This window comes from Sus scrofa, chromosome 18, assembly GCF_000003025.6.
Source record: "Sus scrofa isolate TJ Tabasco breed Duroc chromosome 18, Sscrofa11.1, whole genome shotgun sequence".
Lineage (NCBI taxonomy): Eukaryota > Metazoa > Chordata > Mammalia > Artiodactyla > Suidae > Sus > Sus scrofa.
Genome location: NC_010460.4, coordinates 25,374,513 through 25,390,114, shown reverse-complemented (window position 1 = coordinate 25,390,114; position 15,602 = coordinate 25,374,513). Strand labels below are relative to the sequence as shown.

Below are 15,602 nucleotides of genomic sequence, written 5' to 3'. Positions count from 1 at the left end.
TTTGCAGCCAGCCATTCTCCTTCTGATAGTTCCAAATTATAGAATCTGAAGATATGTTTGTACTAAAAGGATAATATTTTCAGATTATAGAGCCTGAGGATATATACGTAGTACGTACTATATACATATGCACTGTGTACTACACTATCTATATCTATGTGTGTATGTATATGTACATCTTAAACATAAATAAGTAAATGTTGATTTTTGCTTAAGCTATCAAAAACGATCTGTCTACACATAGATATAGATAGCTATAAAATAGGCTATAAAATAATGCTGCTACAATAAATAGCATTCTGTTGAGGTGCATCTGTCATAATCCTTTCCTAGTCTTCTTTTCAGTTTCTAAGGAATTGTGAAAAACTTTGGTTGAAGTTTCTAGCATTGAGGATGAGCAGTAGAAGAAATGAGAAAAAAACGTATTCCATTATTTTTGACCTATTCCAACATTTTGTTTGTATCACATTATAGTTCTGGTCACATCATAGAGCAAATTATCTCTTACAATCTCTGTTTCTTTCTGGCTGCAAGCTTATATTTTTGTGTTTATTTTCACCAGTTTTACTATGAGGCGTGAATCTCTGGGTGTTTAACTTGAAGTTGGATGAGTTTCTTAGATGTGTAAATTAATGCTTTTCATCAAATTAGGAATGTTTTTAACAATTATTTCTTCAAGTATTTATTCTGTCCCCTTTTAGTCTCCTATTCTCTTGAAGCTGCCTTTATGGATATTTTTATGTGCTTTATATAATTCAACAATTTATGAGACTCTGTTCATTTTTCTTCAGTCTTTTTTTTCACTGTTCTTTAAACTGGATTGTTTCTGTTAATCTACTCTCCAGTTCTCTATTTTTATCTTTTCCTATCTCAGGTCTGCTAGTGAGCCCATCTTGTGAATCTTTCACCTCAATTATTATACTTTTAAATCTCAATTTTAGTTTGATTTTCTTTCATACATTTTATTTCTTTATTGAAATTCTCTATGTATTTAGTCATTGGTATCACATTTTCACTTTCTGAATGCAATTCCCTTTAATTCTTTGCACATATTTATAATGGCTGCTATGAAATCTTGTGCTATTCTTATCTGAAGCTCGAGAAATTTTTCAAGAAATAAATGCTTCTCAATTTATCTGCCTTTGATTGATTTCAAGAACTTTGGTTATTTTTGTTGGGTTTTTCTTCCCAGTTTTATTCTCACTTTTGTGGAAAGGACTGGCTGACCTTTTATTCTACAATAACCAAAGTTCTCACCTATTTATTCTTGATTAATGGAACCCATGACTTACTCTTTCTATAACTGATTTGGTTCTTTTCTGGCCCAGCCTGGTACCTTAGTTTAACCTTTGTTGACCTTATAAGCCTAAGATGGGAAAAGAACGTCCTTCCCTATGGGCTTGCTTTACCAAGCAGGGACACTGGCTAGAGAAAGGTGAGCACTTCTGCCCCATTCGTCCTCTGACGTCGCTGACATTGGCTGGGTCTTTTGTACCCAAGGACCGTATTTATATAATTAAGACTACCAAGTTGAATCACGTATTTTAAGTTCTGTGACCACCAACTGAAGAGATAAACTTCGCAGAAACACGAGGAAGAGAACACAGCGAGGGTAATGATCAGCAGCATGGCAGACTGAGGAATTTATAGTAAACTTATATTTCATTACTGTCATGGATCACTGTCCTCATAAAAACATTGACAGATACATTTAATAAATTCCTTGAAATAGGATGATACTGAATCATCATCCATCATCTCTGGTGGGTCCTACTAAAGTCCTTGGACTGTAACTATAACAAATTACTCTCCTTAGCTGAGGTAGACTCTTATTTTAAAATATGTGTGCCTGTATCTCCTTTTTCATCATAAAATTATTTGAAGGATAGGAACCAGGGCTGTCAAATTTACTTTTTTAAGGCATCTAACAGTGCCATATACAATCGAGTGTTTTATTCTTTTCAGATGATGGTAAATATAACAATACTTTTAAAAAGAATTTCATATATGGAGATGAGGTACTTTATCAACAACCGTATCATTATGGAGCATAAGAAGAATTCTGGGCAAGGGAAAAATTAGACACTAATTTTAATTGGTAATTGAGGGATGATGTCTGGGACTCAGAGTGGGAGATGGTAAAGCTCTGGAATATACACATGGGAACAAAAGCTGAGAGCTTTATTTGAGTGAAGTATGAGGGTCAGATGGTGACAGGCAAACAGAGTAAAACTGAGGCACAATCCATGAAAGAAAAAATGAGTAATACACATGGCAAAAGTGAGTCTAAGATTCAGACTACCCATGTGAGACAAGGCTAAGTTATCAGCAAGTGACAGGATGCAAGTGGAGATCAAAAGAGTGGATAGTCTAGAAGATCAGACATGTACCACCGTCACTGGGAAACTGAGATTCAGGGGCAGGAAAACCAGTCACTGGAAAGAGTCTTCCACTAGAGGGATTCAAATTAGGTAAGGGCTCCACTAATTGAAGATTTGTAGAGCAGGAGGAGTGAGGTTTGTGGTAAGAGTAATTTGATGCTGAGTTGAGTATCGCTGAAATACTTTTTTTTTTTTTGGCTGCACCAGCAGCATGTAGAAATTCCTGGGCTAAGGACCAAACCCATGCCACAGTTATGACCTGCACCACTTCTGTAGCAATGCAGGACCCTTAACCTGCTATGCCAGAAGAGAACTCCTCACAGAAATACTTTTAAGCAGATTGAGTCTAAGAACTGTGAAGATAGATTTACCGGCTTAATCAACAAGAGAGGTTATAATCACTATGATCCAACTTTCTTAACATTTCTAAGTTTGATACAGTCCATGGTATCAATAGCATCTTTCTAGTTAGTGTCATATATATTGTGTTTCAAAAGTGTTTTAGGCATAACTCAATCTCATTATATTAGGACCTCCCTAAAATAGAGCTAAGGTCATTTATCCCCATAAGTACTCCATTTTTTTTTGTATTAATGGTGATGGGATGTCTAGTCATTTCTTTGACAGGTAAAGGGAATAATGGAAAAATTTATTTGAGGCTAGATCTTGTTACCTAACTGTTCTTTCAAAGCTTTTGAACTGATTTGTTTTACTTAAATGTGAGATTTCACTGTTTTAGAAAGTGTTTTCTACTCCTCCTTGTTTTGGCTTAAACATTGGAATATTTAAAAAGCCATCCTATGTCTTACCTAAAAAATTTATAAGACTGATGTAAAATTAATTAAAACATTTCATTTAATTTCTAGTTTCTAAAATGTTACAAAGTATTTTAAGGCTCTGGTTTAATAATTTAACATATTTTGAGGCAAAGAAAACAAAATCAGGATTGAAGCTTTAATAATCATAACATTATCCTGTTCTGGGTTATCCTCTTCACCCCTCTGTAAGCCAACATTTAGGATTTTTTTTTTTTAATGCTTTAGAAGTTGTTTGAGGCTTCTAAAGGATATGGACCCTTTGTCAAGTTAATAAATGTGGCTGAGATCAGGGGATCAGTAGTTTACTTGTCACCATTAATAAGGGTAAGATTCACTCATTTAACCTATTCACAGAAGTCAGACAGTTTTAGAAGAACCATAAACCCTAATAAAGAAGATCACAAATGACCAAGGAAATGGAACAGCTTCCTCATAAAGGCAGACTAAAAGACTACTGTTTTCAACCAGAAAGGATAAAACTCAGAGGCAATATTACCAAGATTCTATTTATTTGTTTGTTTCTAATGCTGCAACATCTTTTTCATAGCTGCATAGTATTCCATAGAATAGATGTTCTATATTTAATTAAACCAATTTCTCATGGTAGGATTTTTTCACTGTTTTAAACACGATGATAAACATTCTGAGTGAGGCCAGGGATTGAACCTGCAATCTCATGGTTCCTAGTCAGATTCATTTCCGCTGAGCTACGACGGGAACCCCTGATTCTTTTTTCTGCTGTCTCAAGTCTACTCTTGAGCCCCTTTAAAGAATTTTTCATTTTGGTTATTGTTCTTTTCAACTCTAGAATTTCTATTAAGTTCTTTTAAATAAGTTCTTCTTATTTCTCTTCTCTATTTGATGAGACATTGACTTCTTCCTTCAATTTGTTAAGCACAGTTTCTTTTAGCTATTTGACTATGTCTTCAATAGCCATAGTTACTGTTTGCTAGATCCATGATCTGGGTTCCTTCAAAGGCAGTTTCTGTTGCCTATGGTTTTTTCTCGGTATACAGGTCACATTTCCACATTTATTTGCATGTCTCAATTTTTGTTGAAAACTGGACATTTTAGATGATATATTTTAGCCATTGTGGATACCAATTCCCATCATCCCATTCCAGGGTTGTTTTTGTTGTTGTTTGGTTCATTGTTTGTTTGCTTAGTGACTTGGATAAACTAATTTTGTGAAGTCTATTTCTCTGCTTTGTGCATTCTTCAGGGTTCTTGTTCAGACTTTTTTTTGTTGTTGTTTCTTCTTTTAATCTAGTAAGGTAGCCTGCCCCTGTGCTGAGATGAGCCATTCATTCTTTAAAGACTATACTTACCCTTTATCATTGGATCTGTGATTTCACTGTTAAGCCCAACTTCCTAGGAGTTACTCTTGGGTCAGAGTGGCTTATTTTTCATTCAATGTTTAGCCTGAGGTTGAATTTAAGCCCTCTGGGCCACTGAGGCTTCTGTCCTATATTGATGGGAACTATGGAACTAGAATTGCTTTTCAGAATTGTACCAAATTAAAGCCTTTTATTACACCATTAGTCAAACATTGGCTATATGTCACCTCTTGGTGCAATAGTGGTGACTGATAGTGTTGAACCTCTTGCATCCGAAGTTTATTGTGGTATCTGGCTCTGTTCTTCCCCAACCTTTTGATGAATTGCTGTTGGATCTACCTAATCTCATGAATTAGTAGATCTGAATGAACCCAGCCTTTTAACTTTGGTTTTGGTCTCTGAGCTTTCTATACTGGATACCGGGTAATTTATGGAATTAAGAACATATTTTAAAATATTTTATCCAGCACTTTTATTTTTTAGAGAAAAGGTAGTTGATATATCTAGTCTGCTACAGCAGAAAATAGGGACATTTCAGATATGGGTTTAAGAATAGGCACTGAAATGACAGGTACTTGTTTTAACGCTATCATCAAGAGCTTTTTACTACTCTTTCCCTCTGACAAAATAGGCAGTCAGATCATGCCCTGTGTTAGTTAAAGTCCTTCAGAAATAGACCCTAAGAATTGGAAGTGCCAGAGATTTCTGGGGGAAAATAAATGCCTGGGGCAGAAGGAGAGGGAGCAAGGAGACTATGCATGTCTGATCCTTGTAAAAAGAGAGAAAGAAAGGAAGACTTGGTAAAAAGCTCACTGCGTCCCTTATCAAGTCTCAGCCAGGCCAAGGGGGAGCCCTAGGGTAATAATTTCCCACTAGGTAAGTGCTGCAGAAGTGACCTCCATACTCGGTCATTGTCTGAAGCCATCTGGGGAGAGCATGGCATCAGCATTTGCGCTACAGCAGATCCTGATGGTATAGCAGCTGGATATTGTCAGGAGGCTCTCTCTTGAAGAGACATATGAATGATGTACCTTGATGCTTGTAGTAACTCCACGGTGTCCCATGGGGCTTGTACTGCTACTTCTCCAGCTCATTTTACTAGGAAAAATATAGGTGGTTTCTACTCCAAATACTTCACATTTAAGATTCACTAAATGATCCCTACCTCTCTTCTTTGGGGAACCTCACCCCTAAGTGTCTACTGCAGTATATCAGAGTCAGCCTTTTCAAGCAAAAAACCCATTCTTTTTAACATACAAAGGACTCTGGATTTAACCTAACTTCCTGCTAGAAAAGAAATGTGTTGTATCTCCTATTTCTTATTAGTGTGGTAAAGGTTTAGAATGCATCTCTCTATGACTTTGTATTTTTTCCCTACCCTTCTATTTAAACTACACAAATCTTTATTCTTGGCATCATTGATTGTTCTCCCTGGCCCAAGCTGCTTTCATTCCCAGATCTATCCAATCTCTCTCATAAAAAGATGTAAAAGGGACTTTTGCTCTTGTCCAGAAATTGAGGCTAAGATCCCAGTTGGGGAGTGTGATCAGACAACTATTCTCTCCACCTTCTTGATATAAGAAGAAGGCAAGGAATCAGTGCCAGTGAGACTCTAACTCCTCCTTCCCAGTTTGAGGTCAGAGAAGGTGGAGAAAAGACCTGAGATAGTCACAGCAGAAAGAAAGGCTGACACCTCGTGATGAATCAGCCTAGGGTAATTTCCCCTTTGCCTTATTTTATAATGGCTAGTGGGTAAGGTCAGCCTCCTGCTCACGGGGGTTGATTTTATGCGAAAAAAAGTAGAAAGTGACTATTCCTACCTCAACAGAGGATTTCCCCACATAGATGTTGTGCTTTGTCCACAGTTTGAAACAAAATTTGCCTACAGCTATGTTAGCATAACACAATCCAGCCTATTCCCATTCTCCCTTTAGCATTTTTTCCTGCAGTAGTAGTAGAACACTGGAAATTCCACCTTTTATTTAGTTATACCTGCCTAAAAATTCTCGGGTTATCATCAATCCACATAAATCTGAGAGAAGGAATTTGTAGATTTTTTTTTTTCCACGCCATGAAGCAGGTTCAGAAAAGCTTACTACTTAATGTCATGGGTCAAATAACATAACAAGATTTCAATACTGACTCTCTTAGAACTAGTCATCGGACAGTCAGAGCTGATCACAGTTACACAATAAATTATTTTTGGCACCAAATCCATTATTCATTCTCTCTCCATTCATGAAAATACAAAGCCCAACTTCATTATGTTTTATAACCATTAGACACTTCTAATAATTTTCAGCTAAATTAGTTCAGAAGCCTAAACTCTATTTTAATCACAGAGTGATTTAAACTTCTCCCTCTTTAGAGTTTTGGTTTCAAATGTCAAGACAATTAAATGAGTCGTTTTAGATAGTTGTTTCTATTCATTACTAAGTAACTGTCTTTAATCTATAACTCTTTGCAAAGTATTTTTCCTAATTAGTTGCCATACCGTAGGTGTCTTATAATCTAGAATTTTTTTCTAGTTGGAAGTCTTAATGTATTAAAATCATCTGCTACTCATGCTTAATTTTAAAATAAAACACTTTTCCTCTTTTTCATTTGCTTTTAAGACCACAGTCTGTATAGCAAATAACTTTGGGAAAGAAAAAGACCTTCATTATTTTAATGTGGTTTTCTCTTCTTTTCTATTATATAACTATCTTTCTATTTATTTTCTTTTTTAGGATGGTCACTAGAATTTTTCAAGTATAAGTGTAATAGATTCATGTCCATTCAATGGATTTATTTCTGCTGTAAACTACTTGCAATTTTTTTAAATGAAAAAGTAATTTACTCATGTGGAAATGAGTCTTCAGATAAATTCCAAATGAAGAGATTTGACCAAATAATGAAAGGTACATATTTGCTAGAAAAAGTTCAAACTCTCTTTTCTCTATGTATACTCCTGTATGTGATAGAAAGAATATTACATGAAAATCTTTTTTTTTTTTTTTTTTTGTCTTTTTGCCTTTTCTACAGCTGCTCAGGCGGCATATGGAGGTTCACAGGCTAGGGGTGGAATCAGAGCTGTAGCCACCGGCCTACGCCAGAGCCACAGCAACGTGGGATCCGAGCCGCGTCTGTGACCTACACCACAGCTCATGGCAATGCCGGATCCTTAACCCACTGAGCAAGGCCAGGGATCGAACCCGCAACCCCATGGCTCCTAGTCGGATTCGTTAACCATTGAGCCACGACAGGAACTCCCTGAAAATCTTTTTTTAATGTTAAATGAAAAATCAACATTAAATCAATCATATTAATTGATTACTCTCAAGTTCCACGTGCCATAAAATCTATTCAAGGTCAAACCCATAATCTTAGTTTCAGGTTAAAAATTGCTCTCTTTCCATTTTGCAAATGTAGAAAGGTAGATAATACCAGGTGATGGTGAGGGTGTGGGTAAAAGGGAATTCTTTGCATTGCTAGTGAGAAGTTAATCCGAGAGAGCAGTTTTGACAGACTCTGCAAGAACCTAGGGTGACTTTGCACTCTGGTATCAGGAATATGATTATTCCAATTCTCTGTACCTCAATCCAAAACAAACACAATCATACATTTATGGAAGTTATTGATGGAGGCATATAAGGCAATTACTTCATGTTTCTCTTCCTTTCTTACTTCTTATAGAGGTTGATATTCGAGGAGTGGTTGAAGATCACTTAGAACTTTAGTTGGGTACAATAAGGGTCACCATGGACAAAGTTTATACACCTTAGCTTTGCTGGTGAAGTATATTTTCAATTTATAGAGGAGTTATAGGTTTCCAGGAAATTAATTCATTTTGAAAAAAAAATCTCAGGGGAAAAAATGTATAAGTGTGAGTATGCGTATCTTTTACTATTAAATTTGTATTTATTGTAACATATTAAAATATCCGTGGGATATAATCCGAAAGTCATAGCTCAAAACACATCTTCACTTACTGGCTTCTCAACCATTTTCTCCACATTCTGAAGCCCATTTTTCATGAACTGGACATTACCATGAGTAAGATAAGATTAGTGAAGTTTGCCTATTCTAACTTTTCCCATACTCAGCATCTGTCACAAGCAGGAGTGGAATTGTGTCTCGATAATCCCTATCTTCCAGCAGAGGGGAGTGTATACACATATGCCTTCACACAAGGGAGAAGTGAGACCTCATTCCTGATGTGACCCAAGGAGAGGTGTGCCATGTCGTTCCATGCTCAGGTTATCTGCAGTGACTCCAATAAAATAAACTCATGACTCAGCTGCTCCAAAATGAGTAATAGATCCTCTCCCAGAATACCAAACTGACAGCAAATATCTCTATAATACAACAAATATTTTTAAAAGCGTGTATCACTCAGGGGCTCAACATCAATCATTCTTAAAGTTGAAAAGTGTTACCTTAGAAACTTTGTGAAAATTCCAGATCTGTTCCTAATCACTACTAGCAATCTGTACGCCAAAAATTCACCATCATCACTAACTAATATTTATTGTTACATCCACTGTGTATACAGAGGGGTAAAAAAATTCAACAGGTTATTCACCTACTACTTTGTGTTATTCTGTTGTGAAAAGAGCTATAATTTAACAGAAAGTTTAGTCAATAGGGAAAGTTAAGAGCTTCTTATAATATTTATCAATCCCATAACAGTTATATTCAAGACAATTTTTTAAAGCTACTCACATACCTTTTGTTACATCATGTCATTAAGATTGAATTTGTTTACATGTAAATCAACAAATTTAGAACACTCTCTAATACCATACACAAAATAAACTCAAAATGGCTTAAAGACTTAAATATAAGAGTCCATAAAATTCCTAGAAGAGAACATAGGCAAAAAATTCTCTGACATAAATTATAACAATGTTTTCTTAGGTCAGTCTCCCAAAGCAAAAGAAATAAAAGCAAAAATAAACAAGTGGGACCTGATCAATTTATAAAATTTTGCACAGCAAAGGATCCATAAACAAAACAAAAGGACAACAGACTGAGAGAAAATAGTTGCAAACAATGTAACCGAAAAAGGCTTCATTTTCGAGATACATAAACAGCTCATACAATTCAACATCAAAACACCAAACAACCCAATCAAAAAACGGGCAGAAGATCTAAACAGACCTTTCTCCAAAGAAGACATACAGATGGCCAACAAGCACATGCATGCTAAACATTGCTAATTATTGAAGAAATGCAAATCAAAACTACAATGAGGTATCACCCCACAGTAGTCAAAATGTTCGTCATCAAACAAATCTATAATAGATGCTGAAGAGGGTGCAAAGACTAGGGAAAACTCCTACAGTGTTGGTGGGAATGTAAATTGATGGAGCCACTATAGAGAACAGTAGGAAGGTTCCTTTAAAAAACTAAAGTTACTATATGATTCAGCAATCCTATTTCTGGGGATATATCCAGAAAAGGCAAAAGTTCTAACTTGAAAAGACACACGCACCTTAATGTTCACTGCAACACTCTTTACAATAGCCAAGACATGGAAGCAGCCCAAGTGTCCATGGACAGAGGAGGAATGTATAAAGAAGATATATATACACACACAATGGGATGTTAACCATAAAAAAGAATGAAATAATACTTTTTGAAGCCAACGTGGATGGACCTAGAGATTATTATACTAAGTGAAGTAAACCAGATAAGACAAAATATATGATATTACTTATTTGTGGAATGTAAAAAAAAAAAAGATACAAATGAACTTGTTTACAAAACAGAAACAGACTCACAGACAATAGAAAACAATCTTATGATTTCCAAAGGCCAAAGGTGGGGGGGAGGGATAAATTAGTAGGAGTTTGGGATTAATAGATACACACCACTACATATAAAATAGATAACCAATAAGGACCTCCTAAGTAGCAAAGGGAACTATATTCAATATCTTATAATAAATTACAACAGAAAAGAATCTTAAAAAGTGTGTGTGTGTGTGTGTGTGTGTGTGTGTGTGTGTATATATATATATATATATACTCTGAATCACTTTGCCGTAAACCTGAAAATAATACTGTTAGTCAACTATACTCCAATTTTAAAAGATTTTTTAAAAGGACTGTCTCTGCTTTCTCAATTCAGTGACTTACACCACCACGTAAATCAAGTGAAGTATGTGGTTGTATTAGGTAAAAGGCTTCCTTTACATATCTATAAATATCTCCATTAAACCTTATAATACAGTAACAATTTAAGAATTATTTTGAATTCAGACAAAGTTATCTATTAAGAACTACTATGTTGGGAGTTCCCGTCGTGGCGCAGTGGTTAACGAATCCGACTAGGAACCATGAGGTTGCGGGTTCGGTCCCTGCCCTTGCTCAGTGGGTTAACGATCTGGCGTTGCCGTGAGCTGTGGTGTAGGTTGCAGACGCGGCTCGGATCCCGCGTTGCTGTGGCTCTGGCGTAGGCCGGTGGCTACAGCTCCGATTCAACCCCTAGCCTGGGAACCTCCATATGCCGCGGGAGCGGCCCAAGAAATAGCAACAACAACAACAACAACAAAAGACAAAAAAAAAAAAAAAAAAAAAGAACTACTATGTGCCTATCAGGCTATGTGTAGAATGATGTACTCTTGTCAAAGATGATGGTAAAATAATTCAAAGGCAGCACATATCACAGTATCTTGAAATAATAACATATTTGAGTTCTCCCTCCTCCAGACTGAAATTTTCTAAAAGTCAAGGACTATGTTTTAGATACACCTTTATATTCAATATCTAGTATAGGACTTGGCATATGGTAGATGTTCTGGATGGGCTTGTGGAAGGAATGAATGAAACCCAGCATTTGGTTGAGAAGGCAACACTAAATATTAAACAACAAAGAACTGATATTAGAAAGGTAGGTTGGGTCAATGCATCTAAAGACTTTGAATATCAATCCAAAGAACTTGGTGTTTACCATTTTTTAGGAAATAGGGGTTTGGAAAGGGGAAGGAAAAGGAAATTAGAATTTATTGATCACTTGTTTTAACATTTTTTCTTGTAATTTTATTTACTCATTTTACTTAGTAAGGGCCCATGCAAAGTACCTTTCATGGATAACACAGCTCTCACAGGTGTTTGAAGCGGGAGCCAGAGGCTACAGCCAGAGGCCATAAGTAAACGCAGCAGTAAGTTCTTACTTAGAAAACAATGTATATAATATAAAATATATTAGAATTATTTGATAATCATAATTCCATGATTCTTGCCACCTGAGTGAATCAAGCGCTGGGAAAATAAATGTTTGTGTTGCTATGGATCATGGATAAGAAGAAAGGTGTTGGAATCAGACAAACCTCTGAATCCTTGTGACCACTTATCAGCTCCATGGATTCGAGTAGTTTTTAATGTTCCTACATCTCAGCAAAAGGGATATAAATGTCACCACTTCAAAGGGTTTATGAAAAATTATTGGAAAACTTGCTTGTAAAGTGCTTCCCAATACAACTGGCCAGGTGCTGGGTCATTCACTCTCAAAGTGACACATTTTTAGGTGTTACGATTTTTCCTTTATTTGGTGGTCATTTGATTAAACCCTGTCTCCTGCACCAGCCTGCTAGTGCTGTGAGGTGTGGACCTTGCTCTTAGGGGCTCATTACTGTGTTCTAGACCTCAGCACAGTGACTGTCCTGGGTTCTGCTCAATATTTGTACTGTGTATAAAGCTGTTACCGTTAAGCATGAGTGAGTACTCAGATCACACGTTTTTAATTTTACTGATTCTGATCATAATTGCATCTCTAGCAAAAAAAGAAAGAAAAAATAAACAAAAATAAACAACAGAAGTTAATTTAGTTTTAAAAACATACTACATAACTTGGGTAAAGGAAGAAGAGAAAGTGGAGAGAAAAGAGAGTGCCTGCCAGGTTAACTTAGCGGCAAATTTTCTTCTTTTGTTAACATGCTCCTTACTTGATACATTTTCAAAATTAAAAGGCAGAAAGTGTTTGCTGTAACAAATGATACAATACAATAAATAATGTTTAAAGGCAAAAAAATAATTTCTGCCTACCTTTTCTATCCCTACCTGCCCTAAAGATTAGTGTCAACAGCCTGTCAAAAATAGCCTTCTGTGGAGTTCCTGTCATGGCTCAGTGGTTAACGAATCTGACTAGGAATCATGAGGTTGTGGGTTCAATCCCTGGCCTCGCTCAGTGGGTTAAGGATCCAGCATTGCTGCAAGCTGTGGTGTAGGTTGCAGATGCAGCTCCGATCCAGAGTTGCTGTGGTTGTGGCATAGGCTGGCAGCTACAGATCTGATTGGACCACTAGCCTGAGAACCTCCATATGTTGCGGGAGTGGCCCTAGAAAAGACAAAAAAAAAAAAAAAAGCCTTCTATGCCTTGGTCCTTGCTCCTATAACCACATGCAGGCCAAAATACACACACAAACACACACAGTGATATTGTTGGTTTGTATCTTAATTTTTTTACTATAAAGTCTAAGAACAGAAGACTGCATAAAACACATAGGATAAAGAATAATTAGAATAAAAAGAATAATTATAAAGTCAACACCTATACAAAACTACTCATAAAAAAAGAGGACACTTTCGGAACTGAACACTCCTAGCATGCCTTTCTCTATTCCCATCACAGATAACCATTATCCTAAATCTTCTGCTAATCATCTCTTTGCTTAAAAAAAAAATGCTTTAGCATCTTTACTTACATTGCTAAATGTAGTATAATTATGCGTATTTGAATATTATATGAATGACTTCATAATATATGCAGTTTAGAGGTGTGTCTTTTTCTATCATTGTTATTGTATGTAGCTGCAGGTGTTCACTTTTATTACTTTAGAGCAGTGGTATTCACCATATCAATGCTTCCCCATCAGCATCAGCATTATCCTAGAAACAACTAGAAATGCAACTTTAGGTCTCTACCAAGATCAACTGAGACAGAAATTCTGGAGATGGGGACCAGCAATCTTTTTTAACAAGCCCTTCAGGTGGTACCGACGCATGCATACATGTGTGATAGAAAGCACTGCTAAGCAGAATTCAATTATATGAATATACTAAATTTCAGTGATGGGTCAGATGGGGCCAAGAGCAAGGACTCTTTGGGATGCCTTCTCATAAGGGTAATGGTCCCATCATGAGAGTCCTACCTCCCAGAGGCCTTATTTCTAAATACCATCCCACTAGGGGGGTCAGGGCCTCAAAATATGAAGTCTGAGGGGAGGGAAGACATAAGCCTCCACAGAACTTACATCATGGCTTTTATTCAACAGGGTAGATTTGCAAGAGTACAATGGCTACGCGGAATTATCTAATAAATGGTACCAGACTGATTCCCATGGATGTTGTAACACATCACGTTTATGCCACCTATTCATGCGAACATATGAGAATATTCTTTTCAACTCATCCCTATCAGCATCAGAACTGGTTATTCATATCCTTCTCCTATTTTTCTGTTGGATTGTATGCTTTTCTGGTCAATGTGTGGCAACTCTATTTATATCATGCATGACATTATCCTCTATGCTGGAAATAATTTTCCCCTACTATTTGTCCATTGCCTTTGTTTACAGTATTATTGCTATATAATTAAAATTACATAATCAAAGATGACTATAGTTTGGATGCTATAGTCTTAGTTAAGAAAGTCTCTCCCACACCTGTATTTTTATTTTTATTTATTTATTTTTGCTTTTTAGGGACACACTGTGGCATATAGAGGTTCCCAAGCTAGGGGTCCAATTGGAACTACAGCTGCCGGCCTACACTACAGCCATTGCCACATCAGACCCAAGCCATGTCTGCAACCTACACCACAGCAATGCCAGATCCTTAACCCACTGAGCAAGGCCAGGGATCGAAGCCGCAACCTCACGGTACATAGTCGGATTCGTTTCCACCGTGCCACGATGGGAACTCCTATACCTGTATTTCTAAATCTGGAGTTATTTTTGTACATTATGTGGTAGGAGTTCACTTTTATTTCTTTCAGATAGGCTATTATACCTGATCATTTGACAAATAAACCACCTTTTCCAACTAAACTGAAGCACGAACTTTGTTGCATGTATATTAACTTCTCATATGTTCTTGCATTTATATCTGGATTTTCCATATTGTTGCTCTGATTTTTTTTTTCAACAGCATCTTTACATTTATTTGATTTCAGTGTAATAGTGCGTAATCCCCATTTTTTTTTGATGGGGGTTCAGATGTAACCCCCAACTTCACTTTTTCCTATCAACTCAATTCAGCTGAGTAGCTGAATATTTCCCCTTTCTCTCTTTCTTCCTCCCTCAATTTCTGCATTTGTCTAGATTTTCTAGGACATTTATTCTTTCACGTGAACTCCAAGATTATTGAAATTCAACATTTAAAAAAAAATTTCTGTTTGAAATCTAAATTAATTATATTAGCTTTTTGTAATAATCTTGGCACAGCTTTCTTTCCAATGATCTACTTGCTTTGCTTTATTTCTTCAATTTTTATTATGCTATTACTTGTTTTACAGTGCTGCTTTCCTTCGTTCTCGTGGGGAGGGATTGATAAAGTTGTCACTTGTTTTTTTCTTCTCTCTTGTTAAAGGGAAGAAAGTTCTCTTCCCTTTTCTGGATCTCATAATATAGCACTTAGTTCTCTGATATAAGAAAACAAGCCTCCAACTGTTTCTCCATCAAGATGTTCTACTTTCCCTCTGCTTTTGCCCTCCCCCCAATAAGTGAGCAGTTGTGAAACAATTTCATTTCCCCTAACTCCCAATTCTCCTCTCCTCCCAAGTTTTGCTGAGCTAGACTAGTATTTTTAGTTCTAGACTATTATTAGAATTTCCCTTGCAATATTACAAAAATTATCTTCTATTTCAAAACTCCTTGTTTAGCAGTTACATTGCATATTTTCAGCACTAAGTACCCAAGGTTTATTGCTCGCCAGTTATTATCTATTTTAAAAAGTTGAAGTGGGGAGTTGAATAGTGCCTCCGCTCCACCCCCTAACAATGCCCAAGTTATAATCCCCACTACCTGTGAATGTGACCTTTTTTGGAAACAGGATCTTTGTAGATGTGACTAGTTAAGAATC

The 15,602-nt window shown here is 36.4% G+C and overlaps 1 long non-coding RNA gene across 2 annotated transcripts in view; it reads right to left on the bottom strand.

The window, feature by feature from the left end:
• LOC100514329 overlaps positions 1 to 15,602 on the bottom strand; it is a 243,374-nt gene that overhangs the window by 134,108 nt on the left and 93,664 nt on the right. The gene's annotated exons all lie outside the window — the stretch shown is intronic.